General features: G+C 37.5%; 1 long non-coding RNA gene across 1 annotated transcript in view; it reads right to left on the bottom strand.

Moving 5' to 3' along the window:
• LOC141523087 (uncharacterized) overlaps positions 1-17,931 on the bottom strand; it is a 120,366-nt gene extending 102,435 nt beyond the window's left edge. The window contains exon 1 of the long non-coding RNA XR_012478319.1: positions 17,878-17,931. This is a non-coding gene — a long non-coding RNA (uncharacterized LOC141523087). The remainder of the gene's footprint in view (positions 1-17,877) is intronic.
• Between the last annotated feature and the right edge of the window lie 474 nt (positions 17,932-18,405).

The following is an 18,405-nucleotide window of genomic DNA, read 5'->3' on the forward strand; positions in this document are numbered from 1 at the left end:
TCTTCCTGTTGAAAGATATTTGTTCCCTTAGCACAGCAAATGCATTCCTGACTCATATTTAATCAGACTCGTCTTTAATTTGTGAAATACTTCATAAACAGAACTATCTTGTTGAGAGATCTGTATCTGACATCTGGTACTTTCATGGAGAAAGTTCATGAGCTCTCCATTTCATTCCATTTTAAATTAATTTGAAGGCTCTGGAGATTCTTCACATCATTCTTGGCCAAGGTTTCCATCACAAGAAGAATGAAGTTTTTTCAAAAATAGGAACAGAATTTTTTTTTCTTTTTTATACAAGAGTGATGTTGGAAGTCAAAGTGGGGTGAGGGGTGTTGATTTGCACCTCCATGAGCCTTCACCCCATTCAGTCATGACCTAATGTATCTGTAATCCCATACTCAATGAGCACATAAGAGCTAGCAATAAACAAGACAATATACCTATGACCATTTACTTAGTATTAAGACTGGACAACTTGAGGAAAATAGAATTCTCTTTTTCACCTTCCCACCAATTCTCTAGGTACAGGGGAGCTTAACACAAGTTAAATTCAGTAGAATTCACAAAGGACTTCCACTTTACCATTCTATATTATATTATACTATATTTTCTTATAGATAATTTATCCAATTCCATAAAAACATTCAAGAGCCCTGCTTATAAGGTTATGGTTTTTAGCTGCTTGAGAACTCATGATTTCTTTCTTCTAGGTGTAGTTGGCTCTGATTTAAAAACCAAACTGAGGGCAAGAAACATTTTCATACAAATAGCAAAATGAGAAATAAAACTGATAAAAAATGATCCCTATTTAGGGTAAGGAAAGCAGAAAAGGATGGACAGAAGAGCCTAGGTTAAATCAACAGTTTTCTTTCCTTTCGAAAATGTAGTTCTCATCAATGATCTCACCTTTCAAAAATAACTTAGAGTCAGATGGCACAGTGGATAGAATCCTGGACTTGGAGTCAGGATAGGTTTGAGCTCAAATCTTACCTTGGACTTTACAAGCTGTATGACCATGAACAAGTGGCCAATCCTCTCTTATCCTCAGGTTCCTCATCTTTAAAATGGGGATAATAGCATCTACCTCACAAGATTATTATGAAGCTCAAATGTGACATATGTATAGCTCTTTGTAAACATTAAAGTGTTCTGTTATAAAATGTTATCTTATTATTATCATCATTATCATCATGATCATCATTATTATTATCATATGACATGCTTAGTCCCAGACAAGAGTTAAGAAAATGTACCACTCTCCTTTCTTTACAGTGGTGGGGGAGTATGGGTGTGAAATCTTGCATACACTGTCAGATATGGTTGCTGTGTAGATTGTTGGAATAATATTTCTGTTTCATTTAAAATCACTATTACTAGAGATGGCTGTCTGAATAGGAGCAGAGGAATATTCAAAATGGGATGCATGAGTTCTATTTTTCTTCCTTTTTCAAGAGGAAAAGGGAGAGAATTTAGAAATGAAAATAAAATTGAAATTTTAAAATAAAGTTTATATATTGCAAAAAGAGAGAATGCATTATGATAAAGACACCAATAAAATTAAAAATAAATGAAATACAATTATATTGAGAAATCAAAAAACTAAATCCATTAAAGCAGATTACCACCATTCTGTTGAATGGGTAGTTAAGTCTTAGGGGATTTGAACTCAGGTTTTCCTGACTCCAGGTCCAACATGCAGGTCTTGTCACACCATACTCCCTCTCAGAAACATCTCACACTTAGGAGTTTCTGTCTGAGTCTCAACATTATGCTCTATAAGGCCACTTCGCTCTTGAGAAATGGGATGGGGAAGGACAACTGGAAGGCTTGTTCTGGTCCCACTGTAAAATATCATCAATCCTTATCTTTGGGCATCAGACCTCCCTGGACATCTGGTATTGTTGTGAAATGTATAGCATTTCTTGACTCCAATTGACTAAAAGAAATCTCTAGAACTGTATCTGATTTCTAAATTGTAATTTTAAAATGGTGGATTCAGATGTAGAGGAGAGATGTAACAATGGAGTAATCAACTATTGAAGAAACTCAACCATTTCATTGGAGTGGAAGCCTAGGTGGGGAACATTCATTTCCCTCTAGACCCATTCCAGCTCTCCTCTGGAGGATAATTCAGTTTCCCTTGGAGTTTATTCCTTTATCTCCTCACAAATATATCTTTGCTTTTTTTGGCAATACACACTTGTTTCTACATTGTCCTTGCCTCCCATTTTCTGATCAATAATAATTCACATTTCTATAATGTTTTAAAACCTACAATGTCTTCTATATACAATATCTCATCTGAGTCTCATAAATGGCTCTGCAAGGTAGGGATTAAATCATATTTTACAAATAAGAAAACTGAGGTACAGAGAGATTAGGTGATCTGTCCCTGATTCTATGGCTACTAAATTTCAGAAGTAAAATTGGAACTCAATTTTTCCTGATTTCTTGAGAGGCAATGTGTTATAATAGAAAAGGAGTTTGCCTCAAAGACAGGGAGAACTGGATTCAAGTCCATTTTCTGACCCACATGGAGAAGTAATTTCACCTCTTGGTCATTTAGACAGCTCTCTAGGACTAGAAGTTTCAGAGGTGGTGCCAATATGCATTGATAAATCAACTTTCCTCACCTAGGAATTTCCCTGTATCAATCAAAGTATAGGTCCATTCTCTTTTTCCTATCTTTCAAACTCCAAAATTCAGTAAGTCTAATCTTGATACACTGCTGACTCTCTAGAAAATCTGGAATGCATCCCTCATGCCTTTCTATCACTGGTGTCTTGAACCATCATCTCAAATCTGCATCCTCTGGTTTTCTTTCTTCTACCTGGGTTTTGACAGGGGAGCCAGATTTTCTCACTGATTATCCTTTGTTTCATCCATTTATAATCTCCATGTTAATAGTTTGCAGCTGCTCATGGAACCAATTCAATTGGAGGAGGGGTGTAGAAGAGGGAGAAGAGGACCACTAAGTCACAGGTTCAGTCACAAAACAGTTACCTAGAGAGTCTGACCTCACCTCCATAGGGATTGGTTGAGGTTAGTCCCTGGGAGGAGAACTTCACAGTGATTTGACCCTTAGTATATCACATGGAACAAAGAACCTATCAGAAATCATATGATTATATCAATAAATGCTGAAAAAGCTTTTGACAAAAAACAACACCCATTCCCACTAAAAATACTAGAGAGTGTAGGAATAAATGGATTGTTCCTTAAAATAATAAGCAGTATCTATCTGAAACCAAAAACAAGCATTATATGCAACAGGAATAGGCTAGAGGCATTCCCAATAAGATCAGGGGTGAAACAAGGATGTCCATTATCACCAGCACTATTCAATATTGTATTAGAAATGTTAGCTTCAGCAATAAGAGAAGAGAAAGGAATTGAAGGAATTGAAATTGGGAAGGAAAAGACAAAACTCTCTTTGCAGATGACATAATGGTATACCTAGAGAATCTCAAAAAATCATCTAAAAATTATTAGGAATAATTAGCAACTTTAGCAAAGTTGCAGGATATAAAATAAACCCTCATAAATCCTCAACATTTCTATACATGACTAGCAAGATGCAGCAGATAGAGCTAGAAAGAGAAATCCCACTCAAAGTAACCTCAGACGATATAAAATACCTGGGATTCTACCTGCCAAGGCAGACTCAAAAACTATTTGATAACAATTACAAAACACTTCTCACACAAATAAAATCAGATTTAAATAACTGGGCAAACATCAACTGCTCATGGATAGGCCAAGCTAATATAATAAAAATGACAATTCTCTACCAAACTAAACTACTTGTTTAGTGCCCTACCAATCAAAATTCCAAAAATATTGCTTTAATGAGTTAGAAAAAATTGGAAGTAAATTCATATGGAGAAATAAAAAGTCAAGAATTTCCAGGGATTCAATGAAAGAAAAGTACAAAAGAAGGAGTCTTAGCCTTACCAGATCTAAAATTATATTATAAAGCATCACTCATCAAAACTGTCTGGTATTGGCTAAGAAATAGAGAGGTGGATCAGTGGAACAGAATAGGTGCAATAGCAGGAAATGATTATAGTAATCTGATGTTTGATAAACCCAAAGAGTCCAGCTATTGGGATAAAAAAAAAATCTCTCCAATAAAAACTGTTGGGAAAATTGGAAGTTAGTATGGAAGAAACTTGGATTAGACCAACACCTCACACCCTTCACCAAGATAAGATCAAAATGGATACAGGATTTAGACATAAAAAACAATATTATTAGCAAACTAGAAGATCAAGGAGTAGTACACCTGTCATATCTATGGAAAGGGGAGCAGTTTATGGCCAAGGAAGAGATAGAGAACATCATTAAAAGCAAACTAGATAATTTTGATTACATTAAATTAAAAGGCTTTTGCACAGACAAAACCACTGTAACCAAGATCAAAAGAAATGTAGTAAATAGGGAAAAAATTTTTACAACTAGTATTTCTGACAAAGGACTCATTTCTAAAATATACAGAGTCAAATTTTCAAAAAAACAAGCCATTCCCCAATTGACAGTCAAAGGATATGCAATTTACCGATGAGGAAACCAAAGTGATTCAAGGTCTATGAAAAATTGCTCTAAATTACTACTTATTAGAGAAATGCAAATTAAAGCATCTCTGAGGTACTACCTTACACCTCTCAGACTGGCCAATATGACCAGAAAGGACAGTTAACAATGTTGGGAGGGATGTGGGAAATCTGGGACATTAATGCATTGTTGGTGGAGCTGTTCTGGAGAATTATGCCCAATGGGCAACACAAATGTGCATCCCCTTTGATCTACTATTGGTTCTATACCCTGAAGAGATTATGAAAAAGGGTAAAAACATTACTTGTACAAAAATATTCATAGCAGCCCTGTTTGTGGTAACAAATAATTGGAAATTAAGTGAATGTCTTTCAATTGGGGAATGGCTTAATAAACTGTAGTATATATATATATGTACATATATATATATATATATAATATATATATATATATATATGTCATGGAACACTATTGTTCTATTAGAAACCAGGAAGGATGGGAATTCAAGGAAGCCTGGAGGGATTTGCATGAACTGATGCTGAGTGAGATGAGCAGAACCAGAAGAACATTGTACACCCTAACAGCAACATTGGGGTGATGATCAACCTTAATGGACTTGCTCATTCCATCAGTGCAACAATCAGGGACAATTTTGGGCTGTCTGCAATGGAGAATACCATCTGTATCCAGAGAAAGAATTGTGGAGTTTGAACAAAGACCAAAGACTATTACCTTTAATTTAGAAAAAATTTATCTTATTGTGTAATTTTACTATCTCTTATATTTTATTTTTTTCCTTGGGGATATGATTTCTCTCTCATCACATTCAGCTTAAATCAATGCATACCATGGAAACAATGTAAAGACTAACAGACTGTCTTCTGTGGGGGGGTGGGAGGAGGGAAGCAAGAATAGGGGAAAAATTGTAAAACTCAAAATAAAATCTTTCCTTAAAAATAAAAAAGGAAAATGATCTAGAAAGTGTTAATAATAATAATAATAATCCATAAGAGTATGCCATGAATAAAAAATTTTTTCAGTCAGCTGTTAAATATTTACCAGTATCCACCTGAAACTACCTGCCTCCCCTCCATAAGTCTTCCTCCTATGAGCTTAAGATAAGACTACACACTGACTAGGGATCTAAGAGGTAGGCTGATTATTTTCCAGCTTTCAACATTTAGTGTTTTTACACTATATAGCCACCATTAGTTCTTCCACTGGTTGATGCAGCTCTACTATAACCTTCAGGCTTATTAGGGAATAGACTAGTCACATGGCAAAAGGGAAACAGCTTAGAGAAAATTAATTTAGTAATTTAACCTAAGGATTCTGAGGGCTTTATTCCTATCATTTCCAAGAATACTTTTGACTATGAAATTTGGGGATCTAAATTCATAAAAAGTGACAAGATGATTCAATTCAACAAGCATTCATTGGCACCAATTATTTACAAAGTACTGGTGGTGGGTGTTGGAAGACGAAACAAAAATGATAAATCAATCAGCAAGTTTATATTATGCAAAGTTAAAAATGAAAACATCCCTCATGTCAATAGTTCTGCTAAGGTGATATTGCAATATATACATATATAATATACATACTCATACAAATATATACATATATAGGTGTGTATGTGTTTACATATGTGTTTATACATATGTGTATGTACATTAAATGTATGCTTGTATATTTCTATTTTATGTATTTCTATACACACAAATATGGATATAGGCATAAAATATGCATAGATATATAATATATAGCATTTTCAAGAGAGAAGTGCTAATTGCACCCTCTAGAAGGTGCCTCTTGCCTGATCTGTGTTTTGGAGAAAGTGAAAGATTCTCAGGCAGAGAAAACTGATCAAGAAAGGCATCCCCTCTAGACATCAAAGCCCTCATGTGAGCAGGTACAGGTTGGGATATGGAACATCATGGAAGAAAAACAGCTAAAAGGAAACTATCTAGCAAAGCATTAATTGGTCCCAAGAGAAGACCAAGGATTCATAGGTTGTGAATTTGATTTCTCTATTCTTTGGCTAACTCGCTTCCTGACCCTGAACTGGTTATTTCATGTCTTTGCTTCTCAGTGTCCCAGTTAGCAAAGCAAAGATAGTAACCCTGACCTCCTGTTCCCAGGGTAATTCAAGGAGAAGTTTGGAAGCATGCCCAGAATGCTTAACAGATATTAAATGCTATGTAAACAAGGGTGGAAAACAAAATTCTGGCAAAAACATTTCCCTTCCCAAAAAGTCTTTTGCTGGTATGAATCTCACTACCAGTCACTACTACCCAACAGGTCAAAGAAGGTAGAGCAAGGAACAAATGGGTATCTCAAGCTCATACTATAAAGACCCTCAAGCAGGTTTCTCTGTCTCTGAAGAAATCAACAGATAAGACATCTTTTCATATGCCATTGACTGGCTCATTTCAGTATCTGTTCCCCTCAGACTCACAGATATCTTGAGATGCCTACACCCTCCTCTGCTTCAACGTCCTTTTGGCTAGCTGCTTTAGAGGCTCAAGCTTTGCGGTTTCCTAGTAGTGTTGACTTGATTTATGAACCACTCTGTTTTTGCTAAGGCTTTAAAGACTGAGGGGGGCTGGAATACAAAGAAATGAGACAAGGCTCTAGACTCTCTAAGTCTGTTCAAGGTGGGATTATTTGCAAATCCTAATATTATTTCTCTAGGTCTGAAAACAATTCAAAGTTAAAGGGGAAATGGACTGATGAGTACCGCAAGTGGCCCATTGTCTGGTCAAAGAAGTTTCTGTTGACAACCCAATATGCATTGTGCAGCCAATATGACAAGGGCCTTGGAAACCACATCATATAAGGAAATGAAGGTGTTGAACCTTGAGAAGAGAAGATTTAGGTGAAATATAACTGTCTATGAGGATTTGAAGGGCTACCATATGGAAAAAGTAATAAGCATTCTATCTAGCTCAGAAGGCAAAACAAAGACCAAAAGATAAAAACTTTGAGGAGGCAATTATCAAATCAAAATAAGGAAAAGTTTTCTAAAATCAATCTAACAATTGGTAGCATTACATAGTATATAACTCACTGAACCTGGAGCCAGGAAGACCTGTGTTCAAGTTTTATCTCTGAACTCATTAGCTTCTCTAAGCCTCGTCTGAAAAGTACCTACTGACAGAAATGCAGTTTGGTGGAATTAGTAGGAATCTGACATATTGTCTGGGTGACCCTGAGAACACCTTATCTCCCAGAATACCAGGCAGTTCTCCAAAACTACAAGTCATAGAATGGTTGTTAATTCTTGCATGAAGAAGTTTTGTCTCAGTGAGTTCCAACATACATACAAATCAAAATGCAAATTTGAACCAAAAACATTATTTACCTCATAGGGTTATTATAAAACTCAAAGAAATAAAATGTATATAAAGGACTTGATAAAGTTTAAAGCACAATATAGCTATCAAATGTTTTGTTATTAATGTATTGTTCATCCTTCATTTTTGAAGAGGTCCAATGACATTATGGGTGATGTCTTGAATTGGATTTAAGTGAGCCTGATTTGTACAAAGCCATCAGTCTCATTTCTCTTCCTGAGTCATTGAAGCTCACTGCCAGGACAAAAGAATCAAGAATGGCTACCAGTGGCTTAGGATGCAGGGGAGGACCTTGGCTTCTTTGATGTGGAGCTCTAAATGCTCCACAACACTCCTCCATGGCAATTGGAACAAATTATTCTCCTCTGTGCATGCTACCAGAAAAAAATCTTCATGTGCTTGGGCTAGACATCCCTCTAACTCATTAATGGTTTTGAGGGCTATTGGTTACCTGCAATTTAGGGTAGCCCATCTGACAAGATGGTGTTATCAGGTTGGGACAATTGTGCATGCTACAAGTTCTTGACATAGGTGAGAGAGTTGAGTAAGGGTGAACACCAAAGGTGAATGAGCAGCTCTGAAAAAGGTTTGGCAAGTCCTCACACAAGAGGTACTAATCCTCCTGAACACTTCATACAACCTTTCCAGTGAGCTTCTCATTGCTGCAAACATTTGGAGAAGAGAAGATGGTCATTTATTGGTAATGATTTGGAGGAGATTTCTGCCTTGGATAAGAAGTAAGATTCTATGACCTTTGAAGGTCCTTTTCAATGATAACATTCTATATGTGTCTATCAATTTCACATTACTGGAGCTGACCACTTTCACTCAAACTACCCAGTATCAAAAAAGCAGAGAGCTGGGAAATTGCATTGTCAGAACTCCCACCAGAGATACCTAGAATCTAGCCAACTTCTTGATGATTCAAACCTGCACTGTCTTACATTGTCAGCTCTGAAGAACCTAAATAATTTTCTAGGTTCTATCTATCTAAGCTTCTACTTTTCTGCATCAACATTGGAAAGAATGTTTACTCTAGAGAAGAGAACCTAGATTCATATCCTACCTCTGACACTACTTCCATGATCTTGGGTAAATCATTTAACCTCCCTGGACCTCAATTTCCTCATCTATAAAATGAGTAGATCAGATTAGATGGCCTTTGAAGTCCCTTCCAGCTATAAATCTCACTGTGACATTCAATCATAAAGGTTCTTCCTCTTTTGTGAAGGTACTGAAGCTATGGATGATAATGCTACCTTAGGCTTGCCAAGACACGGCTCAAGCCCCAACTGAGCTAGGAATCATAAACAATGCAGAGATACCTAAGAGTGAATTCTCAGTTGTGAAATTAATGATGTGAGCAGTAAAGGAATGACCACCATCCAAGAACCCTACAAATTACCTGTTTCCTTGGATGTTGAGTCTGCTAATTACCTATGACCTCCTAGAATCAGATGTTTGTTTTTTCCTAACTAAGCGATACTAAAGTGTCCTTTAAGCAGCTGGATTGCAGTCCCAGGGTTCCATTATGTATTCCATTACCTCTACATTGGAACAAGTAGCACACTCCAGAATGACCCCTAAAATACCAGAGAGTCTTGTGATTGTGTGGCCCTGAACAAAGTACTCCACCAGTCCTCTCTCACAAGGGTCACTCTGTCAGTGAATACTACACATTCATTTATATTTGAGAACTACATCATGGATCATTGAAGGGACTCTCAACATGGGAGAGGCTGATGAATGTCTTGAAATGCAATAAAGATTGTGCTGTTGCTAGAAAGGCAACAACCCTCAAGCCACTACCCCTTTCTCTGCAACTTTCAGAAGGGAATGATTTGGCCTTTAGAGTCATAGGAATTTTCACATCATTCATGGAAAGATCCCCTTGAGTGCATTTGACTTATCAGACAAAGCTTCAGGAGGACACCCTCATAAATCATCTTCCTGCCTAACTTGAACACAAACATTTGCTAATACCTGATGAATTATTTGGTGATACCAGTGTTTCCTTCCTCTAGACTCTGAGTTTGGTCTAGAAATTTTTAGGGTCTTTCCTAGGGAGATTGAAAACACATGGTGCATTAGTACTGGGGAAATGCATCATCATCTAATAAGTTTTTAGGTTGAAGTATGACACTCATCCTAAAATCACAGAGATATGAAGATTTGGGTTTTTATGGAATCCTTAAATTTCCAAATTAGGAGAATTGGGAGTAAGAGTTCAAATATATCCAACTTCCAGTTAATGAACAGTCCTGCCAAATAATCATCCAGGCTCTCATTGATGAGGAATTCACTACTTCATGTCATTGACTATATTAATCAACTCTTCTCTGACACCAAGCCCAAGTCTGTCTCTGTACAATTTCCTCTCCTAGGCCCTGATTCTACTCTCTGAAACCACAAAATATCTATATGCAAAAGTATTTTGTTTTGCTAGAAGATAATTGTAGATGTCAGATCTACTAAAGACCATATTTATAAGAAAGATAAAAATCGATTACATATTTATACAACTGAATATGATTCTTCCCGGCTGGAAAGGTAGAAGTTGGAAAGTTTAGGGTTTAAATACTTTGAGTCAGAAACTGGAGTGTTCAATAGTGACTTTCACCAGTTAGACCAGCAATTGGAAAATTGAACTTACTCAGGGCTGTGTTAATGTTTGTTAGATAATTCACTTGCCCTTTCTGGATCTAATGTTCAACATCTTAAAAAATAAGTGTATCAGACTGATTCATCTCCAAGGTCCCCTTCAGCTCTGTTAGTCCATAATTCAGATACATCAGGCCTCAGATGATTGGTGCTTTAAAACATGAAAGAATGAAGAAACAAGACAAGAACTTTAAGTGGATCTTTCCCTCCATGACTCTGACACATCCCAACTTTGATAGCCCTTTTCCCCAAATTTGATGCATAGTGCCTTCCTGTTCTCCAAGATACTGTCTACCTTTGCATCTGCTCTTCCTGAACTTCCCAAACCTTTCTTTTCACTTTCCTTTCCTGCCCTGCTATCACCACCCCTAGCAGCACCAGCAACTCTACAAATAACAGTCATAGAGTAGTCTGATAGGCAACCTAGATTTTGGGAGAATAGATTTCAATGATTGTTCCCAATCCCACAAGCTCCTAAAAGAGCCAGTCTCTTTTATGGAGGCAGCTAGGTGGTATAGCAGATAAAGGATATGAAGTCAGGAAGACTCATCTTCTTGGGTTCAAATCCAGTCTAAGCCATTTACAGGCTTTGTGAGCCTGTTTGCCTCAGTTTCCTCATCTGTAAAATGATCTGAAGATGGAAATGGCAAATCACTCCACTATCTCTGCCAAGAAAAATCCCCCAAATGGGGGGGGGGGTCACAAAGAATCAGACTGATTAAAACAACTAAACAGTTTCTATGACTTTGAAGACTACGACTTCCTGGGATTCCCAATGAAGGTACAGATGCTTAAACCCACCATGAGAAGAGAGCTCAGTCTAGCCTATTTGACTACATCATTTCGTTTGAGATTTACAAAATCCATCCAAGATAAATGAGGTTGGAATTTTCCCCATTTTATAGATAAGGAAACTAATTTTCAAAGATATTAAATTACTTATCCATGAAACAATATAAAGACTAACAGATTGCCTTCTGTAGGGGTGGGGGGAGGGAAGCAAGATTAGGGGGGAAATTGTAAAATTCAAAATAGATAAAATCTTTTTTTAAAAAAATTACTTATCCATGGTCACATAGACTACCAAAGGTAAGATTTGATCCTAGCTCTTCCTGACTGTGTTTTATCAATCTACCCACCATGCTGCCACTGCATATAGCTAGTCTCTATTCTATCTTGCTTTCTTTCTTCCTTTTTGTTCATCCCATTTTGTTCAGAACTTAATTTAAACCAGTTTTATGTTCTAGGTTCATTCAGTCCATCATCCAGGGATCTTTCTTGCCTATTTTGCTTACTTTCTAACTAAAGAAACTTATAAAGTTCATTTCTCTTGCACAAAAATGACCCTGGTTAAGTGAATGACTGATACTGTAATTTGACGGCATTGTTGTCCTATTACCAGATAAGAATGATCTGCCTACTCTCCTATTCATCTGATGAACATTAGTATTCCTGGGTCCTGCTTCTATTCCCATTTTCTCCCAGGACATCTTATGCTCTGATTTTCCTGATGCCTTGGAGAGCCCTGGATAATTTAGCCTCTCTCCCATGAAGGACCAGAATTTAGTAGTAGAAGAAGGTTGGCATTCTCCTGGTCCTGAATTGAAACAACTAAAGGGGATGTTGACTGCCCAGGGTCAACGTGTGCTAAGTACTGGGATTAGAAATGCAAACAAAAAGAATGTCTGTGCCCTCAAGGAATTTACTTTCTAATGAGGGAAGACAACATACAAAAGGGAGCTAAAGAGGAAGGTGTGGGGAGATGGAGATATGGAGCTAAAGTATAGAAAGGCAAGAGGGTCCAATGAGGGTTGGCTACGTTGAATCCCTCTTCAAAATAGAGGTCCAAGGAAGAACTCATGCAAGGAAAAAGCATGGTAGAGAAAAGCAAAAAGGTCATAGGGACAGAAGGATGGATGTTGCATGAAGAGAAGGTTTCCATCACAAAGGGAAGCTCTAAGGGTGAGAGGCAACAGTTGAACTATGGTGGCAAAGTCTGGAAAATCAGGAACAGAGCTAGAAGGGGGAGAACAATTTAATTTGATCTTGCTTCATTTTTTTGATCTAGGCTTTCTACTCCTACATACAAGAATCAAAATATTGTTGGAAAATCAAATTTATTTTTAATGGGGATCAGAAAACAGCATGTGGTGACAGAAGGAAAATACAGAGAAATAGAAAAGGAAGGCAAGAGAGAACAACATATTGGAATTAGATAACATAGGTTTGAATCTCATCTATGAAACTCATTTCATGTGACCTTGGGCAAATTATTTAATCCTTCTAGGCCTTAGTTTCCTTGTCTGAATAACCCTGCTTCTGCCCAAGTCTGGGATTGTTTTGTGGAACAACAGCCCTATTTTGTATGCACAGAGGAAGATAGAGGGAGATGTGACTTCTGGTTAGCTGAGAAAATGTGATGCAATAAATCTGCATGAGGAAATTAGACATGAGAGGATCGGACTATCTAGCCTCCCAAGTCTTTTCCATTTCTAGATCTATGATCTTAAGAAAGCTATAAAAAGACACCTTCGATGAGGAACCAGTAAAGGAAAAACAGACCCCAGGGGTCCCTAGAAGAAAACTGTCTAATAACCAGAATTGTCCCTACATCTGAAGTCACAGGAAGGTTTAGGCATTCGACAAAATAGTGTGAAGGGTCCTTCTGATGCTCTTCTGGACTGTGGTCTGCCTCTGTTGTGATTTGGTGGGGTACTTAATTTTACAGTTTCCACATTCACCCGCCAGCCACAGCATGTGCATATGGCCCCAATAAAAAACTAATCATTTACAAATGTGTGGAGCCTTTCTTTGGCTAGGTCCCCTTTGGCTCTCCCTTTTCCCCTTCTCAGATGCTAACTGAAATGGGAGCACCTCCACCCCTGCACCCTTCCCCCATATAGTCAGCCATGGTCCTGAGCTTCCTGGCTTCCTTTGGCTCCTTTCCACCTTGACTACACCTTCTGCTCAGCCCTACAGGTTAGGAGGAGGGGGGATGAGGAAGGGTCCTCATCCCAAATTGAGTTTAGAGGCATACAGGGAGAGAAATGAAACATAAGGATCCACAGAAATGGACTAATACAGTAAGAAACTGGATATATATGTGTGTTCAGAATTGGGGGGGGCAGAGAAAGGAAGGACAGAGATTCCCTAGACCTTCCAGAAAGAAGATACCTTACAGTTAAAGAGAAAGTGGGAAGTGGGGATTGGGACAGACTAAGTCAAAGGGAGACACTAGAGATGAAATCTGTCCCCTCTCCATTGCCCATCTAGAAATGGGACAGTAATTAGCCATTGTTTGTGACATGTTAGTGAGGAAGACCCTCTATAGCTCTGACTTGGAAACTTATCACATCCTCCCTGTACCTTGAATATTGTTACAGAGAATATATAGTATGATGACCAGCTGGCCTCGGAGACAAGGATACCTGGGTTCATGTCTGTCTTCGAAATGTATTATCTGGGTGACCATGAACAAGTCTCTTCTAACTTCTCATTTGGAGAAGAGTTACCTATCTGTACTAGTTGAATTAATGTGTTCACTGAGTGTTTCCTATGTAGACTTAATCAAAAGTTCACTCCTTTCCCTGCCCTATAGAGGAGAAGGAGAAGGTGGAGAAGAGAGAAGAGAAGAGTGGAGGGGAGAGGAGGGGTGAAAGTACATTGGACTTTTGTTGAATGAATGAGCAAGTAAAGCTCTTCCTCTTCTTCATCCAGTAGTGGGGCTACAGAGTCCCAAGTCCTGAGCAGGCTACTGTCCAAGGTCTATATGAAGAATTAGGCTGGGACAAAAAAAGGCTCATGCTGCAGTCGTACACTGGCGCTTGTTTCAGATTCCCCTTGGTTGCAGATTGAGTCAGAAGGTCACTACATGGTGACAGAAGCAAGGGCAGCATAGTATAGTGGTTTTGGAATCCAGAATATCTAGATTCAAATTCTGCCTCAAACATTTCCCAAACAATATAAATATAACACGTTAGGTTTGCAAAGGTCTTCTCCTATTGTTGGTTTCTCACAATAGCTCTTTGAGGGAGAAAGGATGTTATTTTCCCCATTCTACAGATGAGGAAATTGAGAAATAGGTAAAATGACTGCCCAGGACCACAAAGCTAGTAAGTGTCTGAGACAGGATTTCAACTCAGGTGTGCCTGACTTTTAAGTGGAATGCTCTATTCACTAGCTGCCTTCACTTAACTTTACTATGCCTCAATTTCTCTGTACTTTCCTTTCCTGGCCCTTTCCTTTCTAATGGGGTGAATTCACCCTTTCACTCCCACATTTCATATGGGCAAGAGAAAGATAGAATCTCTTCTGGTTGTTTTCTTCTCTCTGGTTAAATGGAAGCCCTTGTTCCAGAGAATTCTATGCTAATCATTTCCAGGTCTCCATTGCTGAGAGATAAAAAGGCCTGTGATCTTTGAATCATCTTTATATTTCCGTGGGAGGACAATCCCTTTAGATACCACACATCCAGTTGGCCACAGCCACGTGCTATACAAGTGTCTGCATGTGTTTAAATTGATTCTGAGTGTTTGATGGAAAGCGTATCACAGAGTCTCTGCCATTTCTTAAAGTTTAACTTTCATTTAAGCCTCATTCTTTGCTCTGTTAAGCATGACTCTTCCCAAAATTCAATGCATCTCTCTTTTATGCTCCATCCTATTAGTTTCTTTCCCTTTCCCTATTCTTAGCAATCACTCTGGGCTTCCCTTTATTGACTTTGGATGCTGTTCTCTTCATATCTCTTGTAGATTTAAAAGCTGTGGTCCACCCCCTTCCCCAATGACAATATCTCAATATCATCTGGATATCTCATAAGTGAGCTCAAGCTACATATTTCCTTCCCCTTATCAAGATACTTTCCTGGCTTCAGGTCTGCTGTATATTTATTCTTCAGGAGTCCATTGCCAATGTATACCAAAATGGGCTACATGAATGCTCTTTCCTCTTACAATCTTTATTCCCTTTCCAAACCAGTCATCCATTATTAGACTGCATTGGTGCATAGTATTTTCATCGGCCATTTCTCTTCTCTTCTTCCCCTTTCACTGCCCATTTGATTCCTTTCTAACTTTTCTCCTTCCATCCTTCTTTCTTTTCTATCACTTACTTCTTTGTCCCCTACTTCCCTCTATCCTCTTCCTCTATTTATGCCAACAATTCCCACAACATTGCACCATTAAAACTCTGCTAGTATGTAATTAAATTTTTGAATTTATTATATATGTGTTTCAAAAATCTATATAGGAGAGAGATTTACAGTTTCATATACAGTCACTTTAATGTTTGACTTTATATATGATAATGCTCACTTTTTGTCCAAGATCAAATTTTAAAAATTAAAATTAAAAAAATTTAACTGTATATAAGTCACCTTCTTTGGAAAACTGTGTCTAATTCTCCTCCCCCAAGGTTGGTTTTTCCTACCCCAGTGCTCAGCAGAGTTCCCAGTACACCATTAGACACAATAAATGTTTTCTGAGTGAATAAATAAATGGCTAAATTTGAAAACACTCCTTTGTCAGGGATTATCCTTTTAATCCCAAATTTAAGTAATTCAGCTATCTCTTACCATGTTCCTTAAATTTCTGATAGGCAGTGTGTCGTGGTGGAAAGAAAACTGTGTCTGGGGTCTAATAAACTGGATTCAAATCCTAGTTTTGCCACGTGCTACCTGTGAAACTTTGAGTAAGTTCCTTCAGTTCTCTGGGCCTCAGTCTCTCCCTCTGTCAAATGAGATGGTTGGACTTAATAGCATCTAAAGCCTCTTTTAGGGGTGGCTAGGTGGCGTAGTGGATGAAGCACCGGCCTTGGAGTCAGGAGTACCTGGGTTCAAATCTGGTTTCAGACACTTAATTACCTATCTGTGTGGCCTTGGGCAAGCCACTTAACCCCATTTGCCTTGCAAAAAAAAAAAATAAAGTCCCTTTTGACTCTAAGCTATGATTGATCCTGTGCTAAAAAGAAAAGATGTAGGGAATATATGATAGAAATTTTTTAATATCTGAAATGTGGATAAAGAAGAGGACTTTCCAAAGAAATTTCAGAAGACAAAACTACAATCAATATGCAGAAGTTGCAAAGAAATGAATTTGGACTCAAAATAATGATGAATTTTCTTAGAGTTAGGAGAGTATACAAAGGATTGAACTGCCCTGATAGGGAGTATACTGTCGATCTCTAGAAAAGTTCAAGCAAAGACTGGTAGACCACCTGTCAGAGATGCTATGAAAGGTATTGCTGCCCAATATAAGACTTTGTTTTGTTTTTGTTTTTACAAGGCAATGGGGTTAAGTGACTTGCCCAAGGCCACACAGCTAGGTAATTTTAAGTGTCTGAGGTGAGATTTGAATTCAGGTCTTCCTGATTCCTGATTCCAGGGTTGGTGCTCCATCCACTGCGCCACCTAGCCCCTAAATTTCCTTCCCTCAATGAGATTCAATAATAATTTTAGTGTGTTCTCCTTTTCAACAATACACTGCCCTTGGACAAGGACTCTACATCTTCTTTTTCTATCTCTTACAGCACAAATTCTAGGACCCTGAAATAATAGGTACTCAGTAAACATTTGTTGAAATATAAATTAAAAGAACAGCAGACAACAAAAACTGAATTGTACAATTATGTTGACCATGATAGATCTAGAAGAAGGGTCAAGAAGATACACTTCCTTCCAATCTTTGGATATGAGGTGAAGGAGTAAAACATATACATACATACACATATATATATATATATATATATATATATATATATATATACTTGGTCTATATTATTTTTTAGAGTTGAGGTTTAAAATGTGATATATTATTGACCTACAATCACTTCTAGCCACTTCAAGTTCAATAAAGTTTTATTAAGTATCTACTATGTTCAAAGCCCTGAGTCAGTCATAGGAGACATATAACTTTTAAATAGTACTTTCTGCCATAAAATTCCTACATATCATTAGTGTTTGACTACAGTTTTCTGTAGCTCCAATTCCTGATCATCCAGCCTTTCCAAAAGACAAGGTAGTCAGCAGCCCTCCTTGAAGATCCTGACTAAAAGTTTGGTAATGACTTTGGTACATCCACCATTAATAATTCCATTTGTTCCTAAAATATCTCCTTTCCTTAAAAAATGCTTAATTCATTTTCTTTCCTTTTGGAAAGTTATTTTTCCTTCTAAATCACTTATCTTCCTACTAAATAATGGCATCAAAGAACCTTAAAGCTAGAAAGAACCTTGCAGATCATCTAGTCCAATCCATAAGGAATCGTGAATCTCGCATACAATATCCTGAAAAAAATGGTCTTCTCACCTCCACTTGAAGACCTGAAGGAACAGAGAACACTCCACCAGCTGAGCTATTCCATTTCATTTGGGGATAGCACTAAGTGTCAGAAAGTGTTTTATTTTCCTTGTACTGAGAAAAAAATCTTTCTCTATTTTATTGGTTCCTAATTCTAATCTCTGTGATGAGTCCAAGTAAAACAAATCTCCTTCCTCTTTCACAAGACAGGCTATCATTCAGGGTGACCCTAAAGCCATTAAAGAAAGATTTTGGGGGCATCCTGTATTGCAAGATAAATATCTTGCTTCGCCTACATCTTTTCTTCTCCAGGCTAGATATATAAATTTATTCTAAAATTTAACTAGTTTTCTTTCTTTTTTATTTTTGTTGATATTTTTAATTTTACCTTGACTTATTTTCAAATATATTCCTTACCAGCTCCCTACTAAGAGAGGTATTTGTTATAATAAAGAAGAAAAAAAAAACAAAAGAAAAATGTTTAGCATACATCAACTAAGTCTGACAATGTATAAGTTAATTTCACCTACTTTGTCC

This window comes from Macrotis lagotis, chromosome 4 (assembly GCF_037893015.1).
Source record: "Macrotis lagotis isolate mMagLag1 chromosome 4, bilby.v1.9.chrom.fasta, whole genome shotgun sequence".
Lineage (NCBI taxonomy): Eukaryota > Metazoa > Chordata > Mammalia > Peramelemorphia > Peramelidae > Macrotis > Macrotis lagotis.